The 25,738-nt window shown below is 51.8% G+C and overlaps 1 protein-coding gene across 8 annotated transcripts in view; it reads left to right on the top strand.

Moving 5' to 3' along the window:
* PTPRE (protein tyrosine phosphatase receptor type E) overlaps positions 1-25,738 on the top strand; it is a 151,928-nt gene that overhangs the window by 34,398 nt on the left and 91,792 nt on the right. The window contains exon 2 of one of the 8 annotated variants that reach the window (XM_059172839.1): positions 23,923-23,945. The exons of the other annotated variants lie outside the window; for them this stretch is intronic. The gene's annotated coding sequence lies outside the window, so the exon portion shown is untranslated. The remainder of the gene's footprint in view (positions 1-23,922; positions 23,946-25,738) is intronic. 8 annotated transcript variants of the gene reach the window in all.

The raw sequence follows: 25,738 nt of genomic DNA, 5'->3' as shown, positions 1-25,738 counted from the left end.
TGCGCGGCGGGTTGGCACGTTTGCAGCGGCCCGCACGTGCGCACGGGGTGCTCCGGCGCTGAGCACCGAGTGTGCAAATCAAAGCGGCGCTGCCCCAGACCTGGGCTTGGCAGAAACATGGTTGACAGCGGCTCGCTCAAATTCAGTGTCCCTGGAGTTCAGGGGAATGGGCTGTGGGTGTGCAAGGGGCTGTGCTGGGGGCGAGCGCGCAAGGACGGCCCGATCCGGCCCCGCGCACGGCTCCGGGCTTCGTCCCGCGGAGGCGTGGGGCGCGCGCGCCTTTCGAGTGTGGCGGAGAGAGGTGGCATCAGGAGGCCGGCAGGGAGCGTGAGGACCTGCACCCCGTCTTCTTTAATAGATGTTCTTTCTAAGGGAGGTTTCACTTCCACAGCAAAATGGAGTGGAAAGTAAAGAGATTTCTCCTATAGGCCCTGCCCCTGCGCCCACGCAGCCCGTCAGTCGGCGCCCGGAATCAGAGCGGTGCACGGGTCAGCATCCGTGACCTTAACCCGGACTTGGACTCTCAAAGTCCGTGCTGTGCTTTAGGGTTGCTGCTCGATGGTGGGTTTCTATGGGTTTCTGGCAAAGGCCCAGGGCACGTAGCTCTCGTTTTTCTGAATCCTGAGATGACTCACCCCGCCCTCTCTGCTGACCTCCGGCAACTGCTCTTCTTTTTGACTCTTTTCATAGTACTGCCTTTTCCAGAAGCTCAGACGGCTGGATCCATACTACGTGTGGCCTCTTCAGACTGGCCCCTTCACTGAGCAGTGAGCATTTCAGGGTCCCCCGTGTCTGTTCTTGCCTTGGCACCTCACCTATTTTTAGTGCTGAGCAATATTTCCGTTGCCTGGATGTCCCGCAGTTTACTTATCTGTTCACCCATCAAGCAGCCTGTCAGTTTCTCCTAGGTTTTGGCAATTATGACTAAACATTCATAGGTAGGTTTTTGTGTCCATGTAAGTTTTCAGGTCCTTGTGCTCAATACCAAGGAGCATGATTGCTGGATTGTACAATGAAGGTTTTTTTTTTTTTTTGGTTTTGTTTTGTTTTGTTGTTTTCAAAGAACATTGAAGTGTCTTGCAAAGTGGTTGTAGCATTTTGCATTCCCAGCAATGCCGGGGAGTGTCTGTTGATCCGTATCCTTGTCAGCACTCGGTGTTGTCCGTGTTCTGGATTCGGGCTGTTGTAGCACGTGCACAGTGGTGTCTCCTGTTTGGGTTTCCGTTTCCTGGTGGCGTTTGTGTGGACCTTGCTCTCCTGGGCCCATCCGGCGTCCATCTGTACTCCCTCAGTGAGATAGCTGCCTGGCTCCTTCCCGATTTTTCAATCAGGTTGTTTATTCTCCTGTCATTGAGTTTTGGGGGTTCTTTGTGTATTACCGATAGCAGATATCTTTTATCAGATACACCTTTTGCAAATGTTTTTCTCCCAGTCTGTGACTTGTCTTCTCATTCTCTTGATGTTGCATTGGGCAGTAGAAATACTTTACTTTTAACAAAGTTCAGCTTATCCATTCTTTGTTTTGTGGATTGTGCCTTTGATGGTGTCTAAAAAAGGCATCACCACACCCAAGGGCATCTCCGTTTTTTCCTGTGTGATCTTTCAGGGGGTTTCTGGTTTTCAGTGTTAACATTTAGTTCTGTGATCAGTTTTGAGTTAATTACTAGGATGTGCATGAGATCTGAGTCTGCAATCAGTTTGGTTTTTTTTTTGTTGTTGTTGTTTTGTTTTGTTTTTCTGTTTGCAAATGGATGTCCGGTTGCTCAAGCACCATCTGTTGAAAAGAGTTTCTTTTCTTCATGGCACTGGCCTTGTTCTTTGTCAAAGATCGGTTGACTGTATTTACGTGGGTCTATTTTTGGACTCTGTTCTGTTCCTTTGCCCTGATTGTTAGCTTTTGTGCTCACCCCACACCATCTTGATGACCGTAGCTTCATAGGACGACTTGAAGCTGGGTGGTGGCAATCTCAACCTTGTTCTTCTCCAGCATCGCATTGGCTACTCTGGGTCTTTGCCTGTTTATGTAAATGTAGCATGAATTTGCCAATAGCCACAAAATAACTTGCTGGGATTTTTATTATGATTGTGTTGGATTTATAGACCAAGTTGGGAAGAATTGTTGTCTTAATGATATTGGGTCCTCTGATGGTATGTGCTGGCACCTGGGGATTTGGGTGCCTGGCCCTCCAGGGTCGGAGGGTGGCATCTGAAGTGGACATTGAAGGTGGACGGGGATGCCCATGGGAGTGCAGGCCTTCCCCTCTGCGGTCCCCAGTGTCTACACTATCACGCCCTTGGAGCAAACACCTCCTAAGCCATGCTGGGTTGAATTCCAGGGCGAGGAACAGTTCAAGAAAATGGACTATGAGGAAAGCCTCCACTATTTGCTAAGAGTCATGATTTCTTATCTGCTCATTTGAAAGATCCTTTATCAGCTTCTGCTGCCCTTGGGCCCTTGTGTAACTTCTTTGCCTTCCCTACTCGGGCCTCATGGGATTCTTTCTGCTCTGTTTCATCCAGGCCCAGCAGTCCTGTCTCCTTGGGGTCTGGTCTCAGCTCTGACTTTACTCGGTGGTCTCTGACCCTGAGCTTCTAGGGATACACACACACGCATGCACACCTTTTCACAACTTTAGCTTTTGTATCCCTGGACCTCTACCTTGTGAGTGTGTGACTTTGCTGTCCCCTATATCTTACTTGAGTGTGTGAGCATTGGGCTCCAGTAGCCCCCAGCTGTGAGACTTTTTCTTTCCCCTCCTGTCACCCCTGCTCCTCGCCGTGCATGTGCATTCAGATTGTGCCAACAGATTGACTTCTCCAGGCAGAGCTTTGGGTCGGGAGGGGGTCTCTGCTCAGCGTGCTCATGTCCGGTGTGTGTGTGGCCTTCTCCGGGGTGTATAAGTGCTTTTTTCAGCTCACACAAAGGAGAACGATGCGACATTCAGCAGAGCACCGCAGCTGTAGCGTAGCTCTCCCATGGCATTATCGGTGACAGCCTCCCCTTTTTGGAGCCGGACAGGCGGGAGGTTTGAGGAGGACAGTGCTGGGCTTGTGGAGGGGCTGTGTGCGCCGCCCCCGGCCTGGGGGCTTGGGAACACTTCCTTAAAGGCCTTTCTGTGTGGAGGGGGCTGTACTGAAGGGAGGGACCACCTGGTAAAGGCCAACGTGCAGGGGGGCGGCGGGGCAGCATGGCAGGGAGGGAGTGTGGGGCTCTGCCAGGAGGTCACAGAATGGCCTGGGACCTGACAATGACCAGAGGCTAGCGCACACCGTGTGGACACGTCCTAACCGAGGCAGGGTGCTCGTTGGTCTGCTCTGTGGTCCCCTTGCCTTCGAGCTCCCCAGGCGCGGGGGAGGGAGCTCAGCCCCTGGACTGGCATCCTTCCAGCAGGCCCTGTGACTCTCCCTCCTCACAACTGTGTGTCCCCTCCGGGCTTCACTGCCCTTGGTCGTCATGAATCTCTCTGTGTTTTCCTGTAGCTCTGAGCCCTGCTCCCCACATGGTGGTAAGCGACGCCAAGCAGGACCCAGACGGCCTCGCCCGCACTGTGCTCCACACCGCAGGTTGCTGCGGGATGAATGAATGCGTGGGAGTGAATGAATGAATGAGTAGAGAAAGAAGGCGTGGCGCGCACCTTGAGGGCTATCTAGTGCACAACCACTCGGGAGACGCTCATTCTTGGGGGTGGGAGATTCTCCATTTTTCCGCAGGAAATACTGGGTTGTTTTAATTTCATTGACCCAAGCATTTACTATCTTTGTATTTTCTATGTTCTGGGAACCTCAGGAAAACACAGTAAGCATTCAGCCCCTCCTCTTGGCTGGGCTGTAGGGGTTCTGGCCAGTCTGGCCATCCAGGCCCGTGGGGCCAGCCCCTCTCGGGGGAGGCAGCCCCTGCTACAGCTCCCGGCAGGTGCCCAGAGGCCGGCACCCCTGGACTGCGGCCCCCATGCCGGGCTCCCATGGCCTTTCCTGGAAAGGAAAGATCAGGGTCAGGGCAGCCCGCACTGCCCACAGCCATCCTGCTGTGCCGGGCACACAGGCACAGACTCACCCTCTGGGAGACAGAGACCACCTTCCTCTGGAGGGATGGACTGCAGGAGCATTCCCTGGGGCACAGGGTCTGCTGGGGACTGAGGAGCCTGTGGGCCTCCCGCCGCACTCTGCACAGGCCCTTCCCGTTTGCCCCGCCCGGCCGCGTGCCGCCCCCCCCCCCCCCCCCCCCGTCACCTGGCTGTCGGAACGGGAGCTGTGCGCGCATAACGGGCTGCGGGCCTGGGCTGCGGTCCTGACATCTTTCAGTATTAGTAGGACACGAGCCATATGCAAGGCACAGCTTCCCTGGGGAAGACCAAGCAGGCTCCATCTCTAGGACCCCCACCTTCTCCAATGCCCCACAAGGTACGGAGCTGCGCCCAGGCTCAGAACTCTGCATGTTTTGTAAGAGAAGGACAAACAAAGCCCTGACCACAGGAAGTCCTCCGACTGCTCACATCTCTATCCCCTGCAGATTAATGATGCTGCTTATCAAAGGACTGAATTTTTTCCTGCACTCTGACTCTGGGGTCAAGCCTACCGGAGAGTCTCTAGGGAACCCCTTCATAGGTCCAGGCAGAAAAAGTGCTCTTGGCCAGTGTTTCCTTTTTCTGGTTAGTTAGGATGGCTGGGGCTCTCATCTTCATGGCCAACACAGCTTTCCTCTAGAGAGTCCTGAAGCTCCCTCTCCTCCCCCCATCCGTCCCCTCCATAAATATGGGCCAGGCCACTGCCGGGCCTCTCTCTGGGATCACAGGCACTAATCACGAAGGCAAGACGAGGTGCACTTGTGAAAAAGCAGCAGTTCGTTTCGGTTGAAGGTCGGTGCAGGGTAGATGAGTCTACCTCATCTAGGCCTAGTCTCCATACTGCACACACACACACTGGCCAGCCAAAATGTCTGGAACATTCCGCCATCGTCCTTGCCTCTAATCAACTCCCAGTCTTCAGCTCCCTGCCAAGGCTGCTTCCTACAGAAAGCCCTCCCTGACTGCAAGTCCAGCTCAGGTTGCTTTCTCTCAAAGAACCATGTTTGTTCATGTGAACGTGCCATGAACCTCTGCCTCCCCCACTCCGCTAGAAACTGCCCAAGAGACAGAGGAGCTTCTGAGCTGGCCCATCAGGGCATCTTCAGAGCCCCACACAGAACCAGTGGTTGGAAACTGTTTTGTACGTTAGTACACTTCGTCCATGATGCCAAAGCAGGAGTCTTTGCACTGCTTATATGGCAAAACCAACTTGACAGATGCAGAGTGGGCTAGGGAAGGATTTCCGTCCCGGAACGGTGTAGAGTGGGTGCGGGTGAGTCTCCTCCTGCCTCGCACGGGAGCAGCAGGTGTGTGCCTGCACGTGTGCACGTGGGCAGGTGTGAAGTCCCGGGGACAGAGATGGTCTCCAGCTGTGTGCGGCCACCAGCCCTCGTGCCGAGCACAGCACACGCTCGCTTCCTGGGAGAGCCAGGAAGGAAGCAGGGTGTGCTCCGGGCTGAGGCAGCCGTCTCCAGCCCTGGGACCCATCTCCAGAGCTGCCTTGCCCTTCTGGGCCTCAGACAGAAGGACGACTTCTGCCTCTAAAAGAAGCCAGGCCTCCTGCTTGAATCTCTCTTACTTGACATCCCTTGGTGAAAGCGTTCTGTGTTCCTTCGTTAAAGCAAGGTCCTGGTCCCTAGGTCTTAAAATCTTCCTCCTGGTGTCATTGGTCTCTTTCTTGCCGAGACCCCTCCTTGTGAAATTAATTCTTTGAAGTTGAACCTGTGTAACGGAGCCTATTACCCGCTCTGGCTGCAGGCGATCCTTTTCTTTTATTACATTTAAACTTCTAGAAATATATTTTGGTAGATGATGCTTCCAGCTGTCTCTAAGAATTAATGAAGTTCTTAATTCCATTTTTTCAGCCTTTGGCTAACTGTGGACAATTCTCAATTTTCAGGGAAAGATTTACTTCCTTATTAATAAGTGTGAGTGCTTTGGCAATTCTTTCAGATTCTGGGGCGGGGGGGGGGGGGCGGGTTGCATTAGGCGGCAACTAATCCTTCTGGTGAAGGTGCAGGTTGCTAGCCCCGGGGAGTATCGCTGTGGGGAATGCAAACTCTGTGCGAGTCGTGATTTTTAGAAATGATCTCTGTGCCAGGAAATGCCGTGAAGAGTTTCATTTTCACTAAGCACTCACGGTCGGTTGTTCAGTCTTGGGGTCACCGGCTTGCGCGCCGTCTCCAGCGCGTCGGTGTGTTGCTGGAAGCTTGGAGGGTTCTCCGGCTCACGCTCTGAAACTGTGCTCTCGATGAACGACACGCCCAGCCTGTCCCATCTTCTCACACTGAAGTGCCGTGAACACATCTGGGCTCTCACGGCCTCTTTTCCCAATTTCTCAGAACCCTCTGAAGCTCCGAACTTCCACTTGTAAAATTCAGCCTCCGATGGATTTCCTTAATAAATATGTCACTACTACAGTGGGTGGGTTTCACTTCTTCAGAACTTTCTTTAATTGGAACTTCCACGTGATATTTTTATGCTCATCCAGTGGCAGGAAATGGTTGCCGGCCCCCTGAATGTTATCATTCCAAACGTCACAGGAGCGGCAAGGATCTTTAGAAGACAAAAGACGGGCTCCAATTAATAATTCCCATGGTAACTAATAGAGCTCCAGTTTTTTCCCCTTTTCTCTGGCTATTTTAAGTACTGAAATTGATTTACATCCCTGTGGAAATGTGAAAAAAGCGTGAATTGAGTACATCCAGTCTGCCAGGATTTGGGTTTTTTTCTGTTACACGCTGTGTTCTTCCCTCCAGTCCTCGTCGGGTGTTTGCAGAAGGCAAAGGCCAGGTCCCAATCGGAAGTGCTTGCCTCCCCTTCAAGCAGGAAGAACTCGTGATTCCCTTTTGTATACCTTTTGTAATTTATATTAGAACATAAATATAGAAATGATGTTATTTTGCATTCCTCTTACAGCTTACGTTAAAGCATAAATCTGAATGTAATGGTGCCCCGACATGAGAAATAGAACTGGCTTAATTTGAGCTACGTTTGGGGATCCCTCCTCAGGTGCAGTGAGGGGCTGAGCCAGAAACCCACTCTTCAGGCCCTGGCTGGCTTAGGGGGGAGGGGGGAGGTGGTCTCTTGCTTTTTCCTCCCATCCAGGACCCCAGACACCGAACTTGATGACAGTGGGCCGGCCATACACCCACACTGTTGTCCCACACCGGCCCCTTTGCCTGCTCTGCTCTCCTCCTGACCTTCATGCCGAGGACCCTGGGATTCCAGATGCTTCTCTGTGGTCATCCCTCCCCGGGGGGGTCTGCAGGCCTCCCTGGCTGGGCGCAGTGCCAACTTCCACACTCTCTGAGCAGGGGACTAGAGTAAGTGCTGGTGCTTCACTCCCCCTCCAGCAAGGCCGGGAAGTGGCGGGGCATTTCATCCTTGTTTGTCGCGGGCAGTGGACCCTCAGGAGCCCAGATACACCACGTCTTGGGCTGGTAGGGTTTGCGGCCTCTGACCGCTCTATGCTCCCCTCAGCAGGTGTGCGGAGTCCTGGGACACTCATGTCCTGGAAAGACTTGCTCGAAGGTTACTAATCACTTCTGTTTTGAAGTGGGTCAGGAAACTGAAGGGAACTTGGGACAGCGGGAGCTTGCATGGGCGTAATGACAGATGTCACAGGCAAGGACACCCACACGCAAACGTTCTAGAGAAGGCTGTGGTCATGGTAATGCTGAGAAGCCGGTATGTACCAAACACGTGACCTGCGGCAGAGACCACAACAGGTGCGTGATGGACATTGCCTTGCACATCCTGCGTCGTCTTGGGGGTACCGGGCACTTGCTTTGCCAGGAATCGAGAGGTTTACTGGCATGCGGGGTTTCCAGGGTGAAACCAGAACGTCCCAGGCAAAGCATGTCCAATTGGTCACCCCGCCCAGCCCCCCGGGGTCAAGGTGGACTTCTCTCCTTCTGTAAACAGAAAGCCTATGGCTCAGAAAGGGGAGGTAACCAGCCGAGGCTCCCCGTCTAGCCTCGGGAGGACCCACACAGGCCAGACCCCGAATCCTCACACTCTGACCACAGCGCCCAGATCGCGGCCACGGGAGGCAATCCTTCCACAGCGGAAGGCTCAGGGTCCTTCTTATGCCCAACACTTTAAAAAGATTAAACTGCAAATGGAAATGATAAAAATCAGAAAATTATTTTTAAACCAAGGTTATTCTGTTAGAAATCAGGTTTTTGGTGGTAAAGACACAAACATTCCAAGGCCAAAGTGGGGCCAGTGGTTCTGTTCCCTTCCATCCCTTAAACCTGTCGATGCTGAAGGTCACACGTTGCTCCTATTGTGTGAGGAACACACATTTCTCAGTTGACTGTATTTGTAAACTGACTTTTTAAAAATAAATTCGTTCATTTGTTTGTCTCTTTATACGGGATAAAAAATAATTCCAGTGACGATCCAAAATAGTAGAGCAAGTTAACACATACTTCCAGAAAGTACGTATATGTTCTAAATGCATGGAACATGGATTTTCCCAAAGTGGGGCAGCTGTGTCACCAGCGCCCGGATGAAGGCAGCCTGACCAGCCAGGCCCCCATGCCAGCTGGTGCTGGTGCTGGTGCTGGTCCTAGTGTCTCTCTCAGTCCTTCCCGGGGTGACTGCTCTCCCCACTTCTAACACCATACGTTTAATTTCTCTGCTTTTGAACTTTAAGTAAATGGACTCACAGTGTGTAAAGTCTGTTTTTTTTTAAGGTTTCTTGAATACCGACGATATCCAAGGAGCTATGATTTTTCAATTAATCTTTGTGCTTTGACTTTGAGTGCATCCCAGTCTGCTCTTATGTGAGCCTGGGTGTCCCTATATGGGTCACAGACTTGTCTTAGTAGCCAGTCTTCAAAGGCTATTCTCCCCTGACGATGACCAGCTCGAGTGCTGTGGGCGCTTGGGATGGTGTCGCCACTACGTAAATCAACCATGTAACTGAGTTCAACAGAGTGTTTGGCTTCTGTGCTGGGAAGTTTTCCGGCTGCTGAAGCCCTCTGCACTCTGGGCTCCAGCAAACAAGTCAGGACAATGAGGGGAAGCTGCGGTCAGGTTGGAGGGGAGCTAGCGTTCCAGAGTCATCTTACCTGGCAGTCCCCAGAGAGGTTGTGGTGGGAAGGCGCAGCTGTCTCAACAGACAGTCCCCTTCCAGCCCCGGGGTCTGCTCACATGCTTGCCCATCCACGAGTCCTGCCTCTAACGTCCTGGGATCCCTCAGCCAGTGCCCGAGGCTGCAAGCTTCCTTCCACCATTTCCAGCCATTGTTCTGTCTTGGTAATCTGTGCTTTTTATCCCCAAGAAGGGCTTGGGGAAATGTGGGGAGGGGAGGCTGCTATGTCAGGACGGTCCCTGTAAGGCAGGGGGTTTGGGTCTGATGCCAGCGTTACCACGTGCCCGCTGAGTGGCTAGGCTCTGACCTTCTTGCTCGTCAATGCCAGTGTTCTACTCTGTGCACTTGCCATAGTAAGGACTGGGCAGTTGCAAGCATTCAATTAAAACTGTTTCGTGCCAGCACCTTGCACAAGTAAGCATTCGGCCCCTGCCAGCGCCTTTCCCTGGAGATAAGATGTGATTGCAGTTGGGCTTTAAATTCGGCTCTAAGCTTCCTGGCTGACGAGGCAAAAATGAAAACACAGTGGCTTGTATTGTTCTAGTCTGATGAAAAGAATGTTCCCAGTTTTTCAGGAAATATAAACACTTTCCTGGTGCTAGATTCGAAGACAACTTTATTTTGAAAGCCTGAGTAATTCAGTTAATAGGGTTTGCCACCATTTTTTTCTAACAGAAGATGGAGAAATCAGCTTTTTATCTCCATAGCATGTATTAATCCTTCAATGAAAAAAAATACTGGTCTGAGGCTGCAAATAAAGTATGGAGAGCTCATGTGTTGCTGTTAGGATTCAGTGAGTTCTGTTTCTGCCTTTCTCTTACTGTCTCTTTCACTGGACTTCTTCTAGTAATAACGTGATGCTAAACGGTGACAGAGGGACTTCTCGCACTCGCCGCCTCTGGCACGTTTGCATGTCTCTGCCAGGACGGAAGAGAGACGTACTTTGCAGCGTTGTGTGCCCTCTTGGCATCAGTGTCTCTTAAAGACAGAAACAGACCGGGGGGCTTTTCTGCTCTAGAATTACATGTCTGGAGGATCAGAGTGCAAACTCGCTAGTCGAAAACTGAGGAATCTGCTGACATGTGTCGCGAGTGCTTTGTGAAGACGGGCTGCTTCGTTCGTGTGTGTGTGTGTGTGTGTGTGTGTGTGTGTATGTGTGTGTTCCGAGGGCCCATGGGATCCAGAGCCAGGAGCCTGGTGGGGCTGCCAGGGTTAGGGAGGCGCGGATACCTCTTCTCTTCACCTGCCCAGAGACTCCAGAATGTGGATTACTTTGCAACAAACAACTTCAGCCTGAATGTTCAAAACATTTCAGTTGAGTTATTGGCTTTTTTCACAGAGGAACTTAAAACACACACACACTCACTCAGAGACAGAGAAGAGCGTGAAACCAAGGTGTTTCCCCAGCCCTCCGTGGCCGGGAATCCACCACACACAGACTCTGGACTGGGAGAGGCTGAGCCCAGGGAGCCGTGGGAGGCAGGAGTCCACTTCACACCCGGGATCTTGGGCCCCTGTCCTCCAAGGGCCTTCAGGAACTGAGCTGCGACGTGGCACCAGGAACATCCTAGATCTCAGAGCCGGCCTTTACAATGGAAGGGCCATGAGGGGCCCTGTCAGCTAACCAGAGCTCTGCATAGATGAAGTCCGCATTTGCAGAATTCCTTGGAATCAGAGCAAGCCCTGCCCTTGGTCGCTAACCACCCAGGGCCAGATTTCATCCTTTAAGGGAGCTGATCTCTTGGGTCTCATTCTTGCGGTGGGCAGGAGCTGGGCAACTTCCCCTCAGACACCATTGATAAGTCACCCGTTTTACTTTGTTGTGTTCCCCAAAGCACCTAATTAAATGCATCAAAGTAGTAGATATTCCATAAATAGATCAAAATCTGCTGGTCACCCGATGAGCTATCACAGCCATGTGGAATGATACCTACCAGCCTTCCACCAACTCTTTATTTATTCTCAGCTCAGAAGTGTGGTTACGCTCACTATTCTTTCATTAATCCTCCAGTCGGCTGTTTTTGCCAGTGGATGCTGAAGTTCTCCTGATAGCTGCCTTCATGAACGAGATAACTTGATAGTCTCCCTTCCTTGTTGAAGATTTTAGATGGGTGACATTCCTATTCATGTCACAGGACTCATTTCTTGGAGAAAGGCTGTTTCATTTTAATTGTGAATATTTCAAAGACTTAGTCATTTTAAAAATAAACCATCCCTCCAGGTGACATTTATCTGGGGCTGGTGGTGGGATAGTTAGGCTTCTGTGGCATTAAAATTAATTGCTGTAGCAAAAGCAACCAGAATCATTATCCTGTCCTGTATCTGTGACAGAACCACGGAGAGCTGGCTGTCTAACACACAGCAGCAAGGATCTCTGTGTCCTTTGGTACGTGCCGAGGGCCGGCCACCACGACATGCAGAACTGGACTGTCATATGAGTACCAGTCCGACGTGAGTTGTTAGTTTCATTCCCCACGTATGTGTACCATGCTCATGTGGCCCTCGCCACATTGCTGGCATGTGTGCAGATGTTCACACCCCACCCAAGTGTGTGGCACGGAGGGCGCTGTTGGGAACAGACAGTCCAGCCACGATGAGGGATCAGGGAACAGTTGGAGTACGGGTCTGTCGATAACAGGCTTGGGTTGCAGATAAAGTCCGACATGAAATTCATAGATGTCATCTATGTTCTTGGAGCTTCTGTTTCCACCCCTGTAAGGTGGGGACGGTGATTCCCAGCTCTCTGCTCTGCAGCGTAGGTTTGGAGACGTGGTGCCTGCCTGGAGTATGACGCATGTCGTGGCCGTGGGTCAGGAGAGCCCGCACGCGGGAGCCCTGGCCTTGCTGTTGTCATGGTTATGGTGCGTTTCAGTCCTCTGGTAGAATGAGCACCGAGGTAAGGGGTTTCCCATTGAGTCCTGGGATGAGTGCAAGGTGGTTCTTGGGGGAGCTCTCGAGAGCCTGTCCTTTCCAGTTTAGTTTAAGCAGAGGGACGCTTGTTAGCAGTGTGGTGGCTCTGCCCTGTGTGGGACTTCCCGCTCTCCATGGGCCAGAGATGTGGCCAGAGATGTGGCTGACTCAAGAAGGCCGGGACCCCCGCGGAGACGGCCAGACCACAGGGGCTTCCATCCGTGCTCACTGAGGCTCCTGCCAAGTTCAGACATTGAGCTCTAACCAGTTTTCCCACATTCAACTCCCAGAGCTTTGACCTTGGCAGAAACCAAGTCCTGCTTTCAATGAGACAAACTTTTCTCTTTCTTTTCTTTTTTTAAACTTTCTTTGCATTTGTTCATGAACGCTAGATCTGAGTTTAGGGCTGGGTGGAAGATAATAGCTCTGTGTCCTCAGCCAGGACGCAACAGGAAATCTGTTGGCTTTTTAACGACATGGTGCTTCTTGACCAGGAGGGAAACTTTGCTACAAGTGTCCTTCCTTTGGTCACTGGGTCACGATGACTTCCTCCACGGTGGCTCCAGGGGCTGCTGCTCTTCGTGCAGCTTGTCTCCTGGGAAGTGGCTTCAGGACCAGGTGGCAAGATCCTGGGGCTTCCCTAACGTGGGGGCATTAGTGCCCAGGGGTGGACGGCATGCCTCCGGAGGGATTGTGTTGCAGACTCTGCCTCTTAACTGACTGCGTGACCTCCTACAACTTGCTTTGAGGTCCTTATGAGGATTAGTTGGGGGATTCCTGCATGTCAAGTGTCCCATGTTTTGCCTGAGAGATCATCAGTGCCATTCTGACCCTTGCGCCTGTGGCCTCACCTCTCTGTCCCAGGGGGCAGGCACTGGACTTGCTGTCCCAACACAACTGCCCTTCTCTGCACCTCACTCTCTCACTTCCATGGTCTACAGGCTCCGTCATACAGTGCTGTGTCCTTGAATCATCATCTGAAACTGACTGTGACCTCATGTATGGAGGCCACTGGTGTGGAGAAGATGTGGGTTCTGCCCAAGGTCACCCAGCTCGAAGGTCACCCACCCTTCCATTGTGGCAGGGTGCAGGGCTCTGGCCTAGGGAGCACACAGTCTGGGTCTTCCTCTCTCAGATGTAGGCTACAGGAGAGACCACTAGCCATGCACGTGGTAGGTGGGGGCGCGTGGGGTCCCTGCCGCGGGTGTAGACTCCCTAATCTGGCTCTACCCCCAGGCTCTCTCATCTCCACATTTACCCAGATGCCCTACACTACACAGATTGTTGAAGCAACTCAAACCCGTATATTTTAAGACGATGCTTGAGCTGTAGGGAAAGTATATATATACTTCTTCCTGAGAAGGATGGGTGCAGTGCCTTGCAGTGGAAGAGGAGGGCTGACCTTTCTAGGTAGACAAAGCAGAATGCTGATCCAACATTACACTTCTGTGGCAGTTTATTGTTCCAGAATGGGGAGGCCGCATATTTGTGTCATAATGCTGTTTTTGTTTTCAAGTGAATGCCGCAGTGTTCCTTCATGTGGAGGAGGGATTCATTACAAGTTCACAGAACTTTTTCAGTGTGACGGGGGGAAAAATAGGTGCCTGTCCTCAGCAGAGTATACCAGGCCTGGAGACAGCTTTGTTCATAGCTCAGTGATGGATGAATTCTCCGAAAGCTCACCTTTCCTTACGAACCTGATGTTAAATAGAGATACTTAGTTTCTCCCTTTAAGATGCTACAAGGTATCCTCTGCCACCCAGCATTGTTTGAAAGCTAGCCTCTTCTCTGGGCACAGGCACCTTCCATGGATTCTTAGTGATGACCTAGTTTTAATGGGTCAGACAGTTGGGTTGGGGGAAGTTATTAAATTAAAATATTTGAGTGTTTTCTTTCTTTCTTTCTTTCTTTTTTTTTTTTGGCAGAATAACTGGCAGGTCTTTCACTTACTTGGTTTAGTAGTTTTCAAAGTCTCTCTTAGGAAGAGCTAACAGACTTCTGGCCTGGACAACAGGTTCCTGGAAAAGATCTGTGCTATTTTCAGAGTGGTTTTCTCCCTTGTCTTATGATGCTGATGTATTTTTTTGAGTCTCTCAGAGAAATCCTCTGGTGTCGGTGAGAGGTGCCCATGCCAGTGACTTCCAGGGATCTCTGAGACTGGGACCCCATCTCGAGGAATGGCCCACATTTTACCTGGGCCCTCAAGTTGGGCCCAAGGTGTCCCTTGATTTCTTCCTCCCCCTCCATTCCATGCGGCTGGAGGGCTTGACCCCCTGGATCTTTCAATAGCCACCTACCCCCAGATCCCTCCCTCCTGCCACAGCCTTCAGGAACACCTCCCCATCCCCCATCTGGACCACAGAATGGCCTCCATAGTGCTCATGGGTCCATGGTGCATGCTGTGTCACTCCTGGGCCTTCTCCCCTCTGCAGTCACTACAGTGGCCTTCCTTGTGCGGAGCGTTGTAGGCTTGTAGCCTTCTGCTTTTCCCTCGCAGCTTCAACCCAGATCCAAATGCCTTTGCAGCATCCCAGGCCTAGCCCACCTCCCATTCCAAATCCATACCTGTGATTTACTGGGAATCCTGTGATTACGGAGCTCAGCGCCGGGTCGCTTGCGTGGATGACCGAATTCGTTAACCCAGCACAGTCAGGATTATTATTATTCTTGTTTCCCAGGGGAGAAGGCTAAGGCTCAAAAAGGTAAAGTGACTTGTTCCAAGTTCAAAGCCAGGACTCAAGTGATTTGCCATTTCTGTGAAGTCCTATGTACTCGCTGGCTGCCCTGCCTTTGTTTCCGTTGTTTGCTTAGGAATCTTACTCTTGAGAAAGATGCCCTGACTTTGGCCAAACGTGGGTTAGATGCCACTGTTTCCGCCGTTCAAAGCCCCCAGGATGACTGTAGGAGAGCCCCTCTGCATTTCAACAATCTGATCGCAAGCCTATCTTTTGGAATTCCTTTAGGTTGAAGATCTCAAGTTCTCATCCGTGTATTATTTTTTGTTTTTTTGATCTCTCGATCCGCATTCGGCACAACGTGAATCCATAGTAGCTACTCAGGAACTGGCCACCACTGGCCTCATCTATTTCTTCACTCACTCGACTAGTATTTTCTGAGTTGTTAATAGGTGCATGACAGGACGATTTATGTAAGAAGTTCCAGTTAGCGACGACAGGATTTCTCATCAGAAAGCACCAGATTTACGTGTGGAGCATAAGGACTAACACGGAGGACACTGGGGGATGGAGCAGAGAAGGGAGTTGGGGGAAATCGGGTGTTGGGGGGGGGGGAGACGAACCATGAGAGACTGTGGACTCTGAGAAACAAACAGGGTTTTGGAGGGGAGGGAAGTTGGGGGTTGGGTGAGCCCGGTGGTGGGCATTCAGGAGGGCACATATTGCATGGAGCACTGGGTGTGGTGCATAAACAATGAATCTTAGAACACTGAAAAAATAAAATAAAATTTAACTTAAAAAAAAGAAAAGAGAAAAAAAGAAAGCACCAAACTAGTTACAGATTATATATATCTTTGGGGTGAGCATCTGACCTTGCTTTGTCATCGGTAAAATATGGTGGATTGTGCCTGGCCACAGCACAGGGCAGTGAAAGCGGCCCACTTCGTCTTAATCCACTGTCCTCCTGTATTATATTGGTGTGAAGCTGTGGTTGGGGAAGCTTCACAGACAGCTGGAGGGAGCAGCAGAGAACAGCTTTGTGCTTCAGGACCACCAAAAGGGACAAACTCAGGGTAGTCGGGAGGACTCGGACCAGGGATCCATGATGGGGCTGGACATGAGAGGCTCCTGAAGGTTTTGGGTGAGAAAGAAAGCTTTCTGGGTCAGGGAGCAGTGTCAGGAAGACAACCAATAGGAAGACCATGGTGTGTCGGAGGACGGTCGAAACTGTTCCTTGTGGGGGAAGCGCCTCTAGAAATGTCCTACCCTGGTCACCATTGAGAGGAGGCACGCTGTGGCTTTTGGCGGCGCTGCTGAAAGCAGAGCTTGATCTTAGAAGTGGGGAGGGGACTCCTGAGACGGAGGGTGTCCGTGAACCCTGCGTGACTGGCTTGCTGCCTCTTCACCACCCCAGGGTCAGCCCTGGGAACTTCGGAGCTCTGTGAAGCCTCCAGAGGGTTGTTTACCAACACATTCCTCTCCTCTTATTCATGCCTATCTGATCAGAAGAAGTGCCGTTTCCTTCGCTGGTCAACAATAGTTATTCTCACAGGATAATGACACAGCATTTGTTAGTCCTGGGGAAGCAGCACATTTTACTCAGTCCTATGTCATTTGTGTAGGGTTGGTAGTAGCTGGCCTTTTAATTAACAGCAACAATAGATAATTTTTAAATTAAGGAACACGTTATAAGTTGTCTTTCATTCTGGGCCCAGGGAATAATGATCCTCTAAATCATTATTTAATGGCAAGACTCATCCATTACGCGGTCTTGGGGCACGGAGCTTGGCCCTGGGCTTCCGCAGTGTGCCGCTGTCCACGGCCGAGTGTCAGGACCATGAACCAGACCTTCCCACACAGGTTCGTGGGCTGGTCACAGGCCCAGGGCCACTTGGTGAAAGGTAGCAGCCTTCCAAATTGACACACAAACATCAGTTGACTATTCGGGTATTAGAGATGGATCATTTTCTTTGAAGTTCACTTAACCTTAGACCAAGAAAACCATCTTTTGAATCAGATTCAGTGTTTGGCTACCTTTGGCATCCCATACCCAGCGAGCCCATCCTGAGTACGTTTCATAGTCTGAGTGCAGTGGGAGGAGGGAGACAGGCGTTGCTCTCAAGGAATGCTCCCTTGTTGACCCCTGAGGTAGGAGAAACAGTGTCAGGTAAAATGTGATCAAGGCTCTGACAAAGGAGAGGGAAGAAGCACAAGGCGTGCAGATGAGTTCTTGCTCCGTCTCTGAGCTGGTTCTCAGTGTCATCTTCCTCCCTGCCTCACTCGACTGGTGGAGACATTTCAGTGTGTTCAGCAGTGGCCCCTAGGACACCTTCATACTCTCCTGGCAGCGTGTTTCACCTGGCCCTTGGCGTTCACCTTAGGGGAGCTCGACTTAGGGCATCCTCTGGACGACGAGACTGGTCTTCAAGCAAACGGATGTGGATGCCTCCCCTGAGCCAGTTACTCTTCTAAACACGTGAGTCTCTCCACTGTTGTCAGGAAAGGCATGGCCTTGCATGTGTATTAGTAAGTCGTATTTCTAAGTGCGTGAGTCCGCAAAAACAGGCTGAGAAACAACCGGGACAGCTGGTCCCCATTTGCCCATTAAGGGTGAATTGCTTTTCACTCCTTTCGTTCCACTACTTGCCAGCAAGCAAGCAGTAGTGGATAAACAGGAACGTGATTGAATTAATCCGCCAGTTTCATTTTTCTGCAAACTGGAGAAAGAGACTGATGCTTGATGTTTCTGGGCAGCAAGTCTTGACCCATCACGAGGTTCCTGGTCTCCCTGGGTGCAGAGGCCAGGACTCTGGGGTCCAAAAGGGTGGGAAGGGGATTGGTCAGGTTTGTCTGGAACGTGGCTGAGCACGACTTGGCTTACTACAGTCGGATGGGATGGCGTGGGGGGACAGGAGCCACCATCCAGGAAGCAGGGGGTCTCTGGGGCCAAGGTTCAGGGTGGGACCCTGTTTCGTGAGAAGAGCGTGGCGAAGTCGAGTCAGGCTTGGTCACGGGTGTGTGACTACAATCAGAGGCGAGGGAGGGCCGGGCTCGCAGATGACCCGTTATGAAGTGGCAGACCTCCAAGTAGGGGGCACGACTGAAGAACCAGCACCTGCCGGCAAGCTGAGGGTTTCTGGGTTTTCCGGACCTACGAGAAATTTTCGTTTGTACATGACTGCAGAATAGAGAGAACCATCATTTATACAGAAAGGATTCTGTGGGTTTGATAGCTCAGTACATTTCCAACAATAGCTGCTTTATACAAGTTTTTGAGGGAAGACGTGAAATCCTCACCTCCCACATCTGGGCAGTCGGGAGCTCTGGGCGGTGTCCCAGGAGGGAAGCTGATTCCTGACATCGGGACTGGATTCTACACGCCGGTGGGATCGAGCATCCAGAGGGAATGGAGGGCGCAGAGGCTGTGTCTCGGGGGGCCCAGGCCCGCTTTTGTTCTTCAGATTCCTCTCGCTGGCCGAGGAAGGGGAGGGCATGTGGGAACAGGTGCCTCTGGGGAGTGGTAGCTCCCCACTTCTGCTCCAGGGCTCAGAATGCAGCCCTCCCGCTGAGCCCCCGGGCTCTGAGCTCAGCTCTGCACAGTTAGAGAGAAAGAGGCTCATGGACAGACACATGCATGCTCAAGGACAGCCAACCTACCGCCCAGGTCTAGCCGGCGAGGTGGACGGAGCGTTCAAGGGTGAGCCTCTTCCTCCTGCTTTCAGAGCCAGGTTTCGCTAAGTGTGCTGTGGGCGTTGGGCCCTGCTCAGAGCCCCGGCAGGGCCACACAGCTGTGGGTTGACCTGGGACACTCGCAAACCCCAGATCAAATCCACAATCCAGACAGAGGGCCCTTTTGCCTGTAAGTACTTAGTGGAAGCAGTTGCACTCTCTGGGAGCAAAGAAGCCGGTGCCCCTGCTCTGGAGTCCCAGTGCAATGCCCGGTGGAGGGACGCCCAGTGGCGAAGTTACTTAACCTCTCTGGGCATCAGTCTTCCTATCTGCAAAGCAGGTCGAAACCAGACTCTTTGGGAGTATTGAGAGGATTCAGCAGTCCCCGTGTGCACGGAATGGGATATCTGGCAGGGAATTCCTGTCCTCACGGCATTGATTCTCCAAGGATGTTTTCGTACTGCCCTTGCCCTTGAGCACAAGAACCCCCCCCCCCCAAAGTAGCTACTCATGAGGCAAAAACATGACTGGCTGACAGTCACTATCTGAGAACTGTTTATGCTGAGCGCCAAGAGGCGTGCAGGTGAGGAGGCGTGCAGGTGAGGAGCAGGCAGGTGAGGAGGGGGCAGGTGAGGAGGGGGCAGGTGAGGACGGGGCAGAAGGACAAGGTCTCCCCTTACCTTTCACAGCCAGGTCTACACTGGCTCTGGGCAGTGGGAGGGGCATGGGTCTGTTCTAAAGCTGAGCATCTGGGCCTCGGGAGGCCCGCACAGGAGAGGCCACCCTCCGGTCTGGGGTTGGGAGAGTACCCTGTGCCTCCGAAGGGAACACAGAGAATCAGAGTCGTCTGTTCCCAGATTCCATGTCGATGATCATGGCAGAGATGGACGTGGATGTATGGAAGCCAGCAGCCGTTTGAACGTGCAAAGTAGTAATAGAGTTCTTGGCTTGCTAAGGGAGAATTTCCTAATCCAAAGCGGCTGCCCCCGACTGTGGGGTAGTTAGGGAGGTGCCATCATATGCCATTGTGTTCGGAGGCTGGGGTCAGTGCTTCAGAAATACTCTCAAGAAGCAGGAAGGGGTGTGCGTGGGTCTTGCTGAGCAGCTGTCCATGGATAATGCTTTAAAATTTCGCCAGATATTTAGAAGCCCAGCTTGATGGTCGTAGGTTGACAAAATGGGTCAAGAAGGCGGATCTGTCCTCCAGCCTTAGCAACGTGTGGTCTTCCAGGACCCCCGCCCCTGCCTTTTCCAGGTGGCTTGCTGTGGGGTGGCCCGAAGATGGTTCTCCCAGACTCGTCCTTTGGGGAGGTTTCCTGCCCCCAGTGAGATCAGCAGCCCCTTTCAGCCTCTCCTACGTTAGGAAATGCAGAAATTAACAGCTTTGCGGATGCCTAGAAGGTAAACAAGGAAACTGTGAGACTTGGCAGCGTGTGATACCCATGAGAATCTGAAGCCGAGAGAATTCAGAAGCATTGTGCAGGGTCCCCCGCCCACCGAGTGAGTTACCGCGTGGAGGCAGAGTGAACTTGCTCCTTGACTGATGCCAGGGCGGCCGGCGCTCCGTGGCTGGGGCCTCTTGCTTTCCCACCGCGGGCGGCGTGCATGATGCTGTCTTGTATTCTCTCCTTTTTGTGGTTTTCTGCCCTTTGGGCAGCCCATCTAAATTAATTGCACCCCTCAACGCACTCCAGAGTCCCTGTGCCTGAGGGGGAACGGCTCTGACAGTAGATGGGGCCCACCTCAGTGTCCCCAGAAACACCGGGATCAGAGGGAAGGCAGCCCAGACGGAGGAGCTCCTCTCTGGGGCCTGCCCATCCAGCCAGATAAGACCGCAGCAAGCCCCGATTCCTGGAGTCTGACTGTATGATTTTGATTTTCCTCTGTGCGCCCTCGCTTTATAAAATTTTAACCTATCAACAAAGTTCGCGTTTTAGATACACTATACATGTGGAAATATACATGGGGTCGTTTTTAAATTAAACGAAAAATGTGCATCTCTCAGTTTCTTAAATGTTGCTGCCTGTTTAAAAGAATGGCTTGCAGATTCCCCCTTGGCAGTGCACCTTCTGCCCATCTGAATGTTTGGCGCACTCCTGGCCAAGGGTGTGTGTAGAAAACAGTTTACTTTTGTCTGAGTTTGGAAAGATTGCCTGGTTCGGTCCGTCTCAGAGCTTGACACGTCAGAATAATTTTAATTTCTCCCCTACAAGAAGCAGTTCTGATCAATTGATTCTAAATGCTGCAGTTTTATTTTCTTCTTTGGGAGGTCTGGATGCACAGTACCGTGGTGTGGTCTTTCCATATCTTGTGAGGCATCAGGACCAAGCCCTGCCGCCCGGAGCCACTTCCTGCTGGAGTGCCCGCCCTCCTGACCTCGCCTGCCCGGCTCCCTGCCTCCTCAGTGGAGTTCCCCTGTTCCATGTCCTCACACCACCTCATTCCCAGGGTCTAGCTTGGCAGGCGTCCTCCCCCCACGCCACCTCTGCCCCTTGGAAACAGCAGCTGCATCTGGATGCCCCAGGGACAGAGCTCCATGCTTCTGTGGTCAGGCTGGCTGGGGCTTCCGGGAGCCAGGCCACTCCCACAGACCCCCTTCTCCCTCCAGCCCTCCCAGGAGGTGTGTGGTCAGCCTGAGCCTTTCCAGGTCTTGCTGGCACACGGACCACAGAGGAGCTTTCTCTGGGGTGAGAAGAGATTTTAGGGACTTGCTTTGTCAGTGTCGTCCTCAACGCACGCCTTTCATGGGTCCTCCTGGGGCAGCCACTGGTAGACACTGGGAATGTAAAGAAAAGGCTGACTTCCCCTGCCTTGAAGGAATTACAGCTTCACTTCGGGGATGGAGACCCAGGAAGAAAAACAAGCAAACAAAAGTAAGCCACAAGGCCAACCGGATTTGCCTGTGCAGCCCAGCCCACAGTGGTCTCCGCAGCCTTGGGTTAGCATCCCTGCTGCCCTGCTTCCTTGTTCTGTGTGCCACTGGCCAAAGTCAAGGGGCTGCCCAGGCCTCGGTGTTCACTTCTTTAAAATGGGACACATCTTGCCTATTTCACAGGACTGGCTGTAGTCTGCGGGAGAGACATCGTAAGCGGCGCTGGATAGGATCCCGAACCCAATAGCTTCTCTCCCCTTCCCTCTTTTGGAAGATGATGCCGTTCCTGGCAAGACCAGGAAGCTTTCCGGTTGTGGAATGCCGCTGTGCTGGGGGACGGCCCCTCCGGACACGAGCAGATCTGTCCACGGGAACGGACCTCCCCCACCCCCAATTTTAAATGTGCTTATTTCATCTTTTCAGACGTGCTCAGTATTGAAGCAGCAGTCTGCCTCGGGGCCTGAGGCTACAGGAAGGGCTCCTGAGATGAAGGCTGACTTCTGAGTGTATTCTGGTTGCTCGGTTTTTGTTCTAATTCTGTATGAGAAACTGATAGTTGTGGTTTCATGCTAACACGTGGGCGCCCTGACCCATACAGTCCGTGATCTCTCTGCACGGCCACGGCTCCTGGCGTTCTTGCTTAGTTTAAAAAAAGAAAACAACAGCAGTTCAAAGTTGAATTCACAATTACTGCTTGCGTTTGGTTACCGAGTGAATTCTGCGCATTCGTTTGTTGACCCCACCGCTGACGGAGTGCCCACCTGCTTCTGCGGCCCACTGGTTTTTCCCTGTTTGGTTTTTAGTTCGGTTTGACTCAGCCCTGCAGTTTTGCTTCTGCCTGTGATAGCCTTCTGCACCTCACTGGTCTCCATTGTGCACTAAAATGACTCAACTTTACTTTGGAAGATAGTTTTGAGCATTTCTCCCAATCCTGAGGTAATTATTATGGGTATCTTCTGCTGCTGTCGTCTCCCCGTGTGCAGCCCCAGCAAACACACTTCTAAGGAACTCTTCCCCGCACTTTCCCAGGTTCTTTGAGGGAATTAGAAGGAATGGGCTCGTGTGTAAATTATCCATATGAGAAGCAGTTCCCCTTACTGCCGATGACCTCACCTCTTACCGCCGACGACCTCACCTCTTACCCTGCCGTCAGTGCCTCCCCCACCTTCTTCGCTACTCGAGGCTCTGCCGTACTCTGGGAACTCTGTGACTTCATTCGTTACCCAATCGACTGATCCCTAGTTGATTTTTGTGCATTCTCTGGAATTTTCTGAGAACGAAGAAGTCTTTCTTTCGAATCTCTGGGTCTTTGCTTTCTCTTTCTTGCCTTATTACATTGACCAGGCGTCCAGTACGACGTTAAATGTGAGGGGTGAGAGTGGGCATCCTTGCTCGTTCCCAGAGTTAGCAGGGATGCTGCCACCAGAGATGACAGTAGCTGTAGATTTGCCCAAGTAGATTTAAAATTCCCTGGTATTACAAGAACCATTTCTTCTGCTCTTTTGGCCCCTGACCGACTTCACGGGTCAGCTTTTTAATGAGTGCCACAACCTGCTGTAACTATGTGCTACGGAGGATTGTCTTTGGTTTTCAAATATCCAGCCTGGCCGTCACTAAGATGAGAAGTATTCTATTTCGGTGGAAAACACAGTGGAGTGCGTTAGCTATTTAAGGGTAGGGTGCCCGAAACGTGTAGCAGTACAGGTGCACAGTGACAACGGAGCATGGTCTCCAGCGTGACGCTGCCCTACTGGCCACTTGTACATGAACCAGAGGTTCGTGTCTACCCGCCGAGGCATGGATAGACAGGACATGGTGCGTGGCGTGTGGAAAATGGACTAGTATTCATCCACAGAAGGGAATGAAGAACCAGTCTGTGTGATAATGTGGCTAAACCTCAAAAATCCCAAGTAAAAGCAAGCAGGTTACAAATGGCCACGTATTATAGATCTCACATGAGTGAAATGTCCAGAATAAGCTGATCCGTGGACAGCAAGTAGACTCGTGGCTGCCGGAGGATGGGGTGGGGAGCGGATGGGCTGGGTTGCTAATGAAATCATGGGCATGGCCTTTCTGTTACGATGATGAACATGCTCTAAATTTAGGTGACGGCGATGGTTGTAGAGTCTGTGGTTATGCTACAAAGCCCTGAATCGCACACAGGTGGACGTCAGGGTGTGCAAATTTTATCATAATGAGATGTTAAACACAAAACGGACATAAAAGCTGAAGTGTTGGGGAATGAGCGGGCTGGAAAATGATGCAGCTGGAAACCGGGGGGAGGGGCCAACCTGCGAGGGTTTTAAGAGGTGGTGTCTAGGAAGAGGGACCCAGGGTGCTGGCTTGGGGGAGGGGCATCTAGGCCTGGGGCTAGACACCACGCTGCCCCATCACTGACACCAGAATTCACAGGGGAGTTTGGGGACAGGACGCTTTTGAAAGCTGATGTCCACAGCAAAAAAGTTATCCCATACAAAGACCTCAAGAAGATCCCAACATGGAGCGAAACTGAGAACATTCAACTAGTGCTATAGCGAACGGGGCTGGAGTGAGCGGCCGGCTGGCTCCCGGTACCCAGAAAACTAACCCTTCCTTTTTTCCTCCCCTCCCCCGCCTTTTCTTTTGCAGACGATAGCCTTCGCTTTCCCTTGGTGAGTACAGAACCTTTTCAAATTTATTTTTTAACTGATGTGTTGTTAACTAACAACAACAACAAATAAGTGTGTGGGATTTAATTGTTAGAGAAACATTATTTCTAGAGAGAGAAGACCCGTATGGTCCATGTATTGTGGTAGGATTGTATGCCTGAACTTGCTTGAACCGGACTGTACCACGCCAGATTTGCTGCATCGTTTTGTGCGTGCGTGCCGCGTGTTTAAAATCCGGCTCAGTGGTTCAGGCTCCCGAACGGGGCCGGTGCGAGTGCAGTTCCCGCGCGCTCCCCCTGCACGGACGTGTCCGTCCCTCGAAAGGGTCTTGCTTTCCTCGCTGCACCCATGGGACGCCTGCCGGGAAACACAGAGGCGCATAATCGCGTCGATGGTAATTGCCTCTTAAATTGATCTGCTGTGGGAAAAACCTGCTGAAAAGGAGCTTTTCTGGATTGCACTTTGGGTTAAAACAGAAACAAAAACAACCGTGTCATCGTCACATACTTTTATGCCTTTTGAGATTGGGCACGATTCCACGGTCTTGACGTCCCAGCTCTCAGGAAAACAAACACCACCGCCTCTTTGTGTCTTACTCCATCAGCTCCCTGGTATGAAGTTCCCCAAAGAGGTCGCGGGAGGAAAATCGCAGAGCTTTGGAAGGGGTTCCAGCATGTGGGCGAGCGGCGCCTGGGTGCGTGGTGTGTGTGCCCCCCGTGAGTGCAGCAGCTCGTACGCAGCCAGGAAGTTGGGTTTCCTACATGCATCCCCTTGTTTGGCATGCTTTGACTCTCTCCTGAATTATTTTAAGGTCAGCGGGTTGCTGTCTGGCTTTGGCTGGCCCCCTCAGTTGCTGTCGTGACGCTGTTCCCTGTGGGCATGAATGCTTGTAGTCTCCCTGGTGTGAGCAGATGCATTTGGGGTGTATGGACTGTTGCGCCCTATCTCCAAGGAATGCACACACAGTCAGCGATTTATCAACAGAGAGAGAACGGGAAAGGCTCCGTGGGTCACCTACGGAGCTGATTGGGCTGTCCCCATGCTCTATCACGTCATTGTTGGATGTGGGCGATCTTGGATGGCGTGATCTCCTTGGGCGTATGTCCACAATGGGCTCCAAGAGGAGGAATGTTACTGGGATAATATTACTGGATGAGACTTAAGCACAAGAAGTCTGCGATCCCTTATTGCCTCGGAATCCCAAGCGAGAGGTGTTGCCCCATCCTTACTGGTTTGGAGAGATAACACGCACGCTGCTTTTCAAGAGCGGTGGTTCCCTTTCCTGCTGGGATGAAACACTGGAAGGTCTTGCCCCACAGTCGCCTCTTCTTCCCAGATAGAAGATCTCGATTATGACCTGTTAAAAGCATCTGCCTCTTGCCTTCCTTGGCTCTCCGCTCAGCACTGGCCCCCACACCCAGTCTTGCCCTTAGCCTTTTGGAAGGTTTCCTGTCCTCTTGGTATGTGGGCCCGTAGCCTGGCCTGTCGCTCAACCGAAGGCCATCCTTCGCCTCCGTTTCAATAGGACGGTAAAGATTGCTTTGGGAAGCTGTGAGTTCTTAGGTAGAAAGTGCTTCTATTTCAGGAATTTTCTCTTCCATGTGAGCAAAGGCTGTCCCAAGCATGACCCCCCTTGTGGTGGCTACCTTATTTGATGCTTTTGTTTGGAACCTGCTCCTGGGAGGAAGGGGTGGACCACCACGGTGATCTCAGGGCCCGTGGCAATTTCATTGCTAAACATTTGAGCTTTGTTCCAAGAGCTTCAAGATTTCAACTAATAGGAATTTATTTCTAAT

This window comes from Mustela lutreola, chromosome 4 (genome assembly GCF_030435805.1).
Source record: "Mustela lutreola isolate mMusLut2 chromosome 4, mMusLut2.pri, whole genome shotgun sequence".
Lineage (NCBI taxonomy): Eukaryota > Metazoa > Chordata > Mammalia > Carnivora > Mustelidae > Mustela > Mustela lutreola.
The sequence above is the reverse complement of the archived record's forward strand: the minus strand, read 5'-3'. Positions and strand labels throughout refer to the sequence as shown.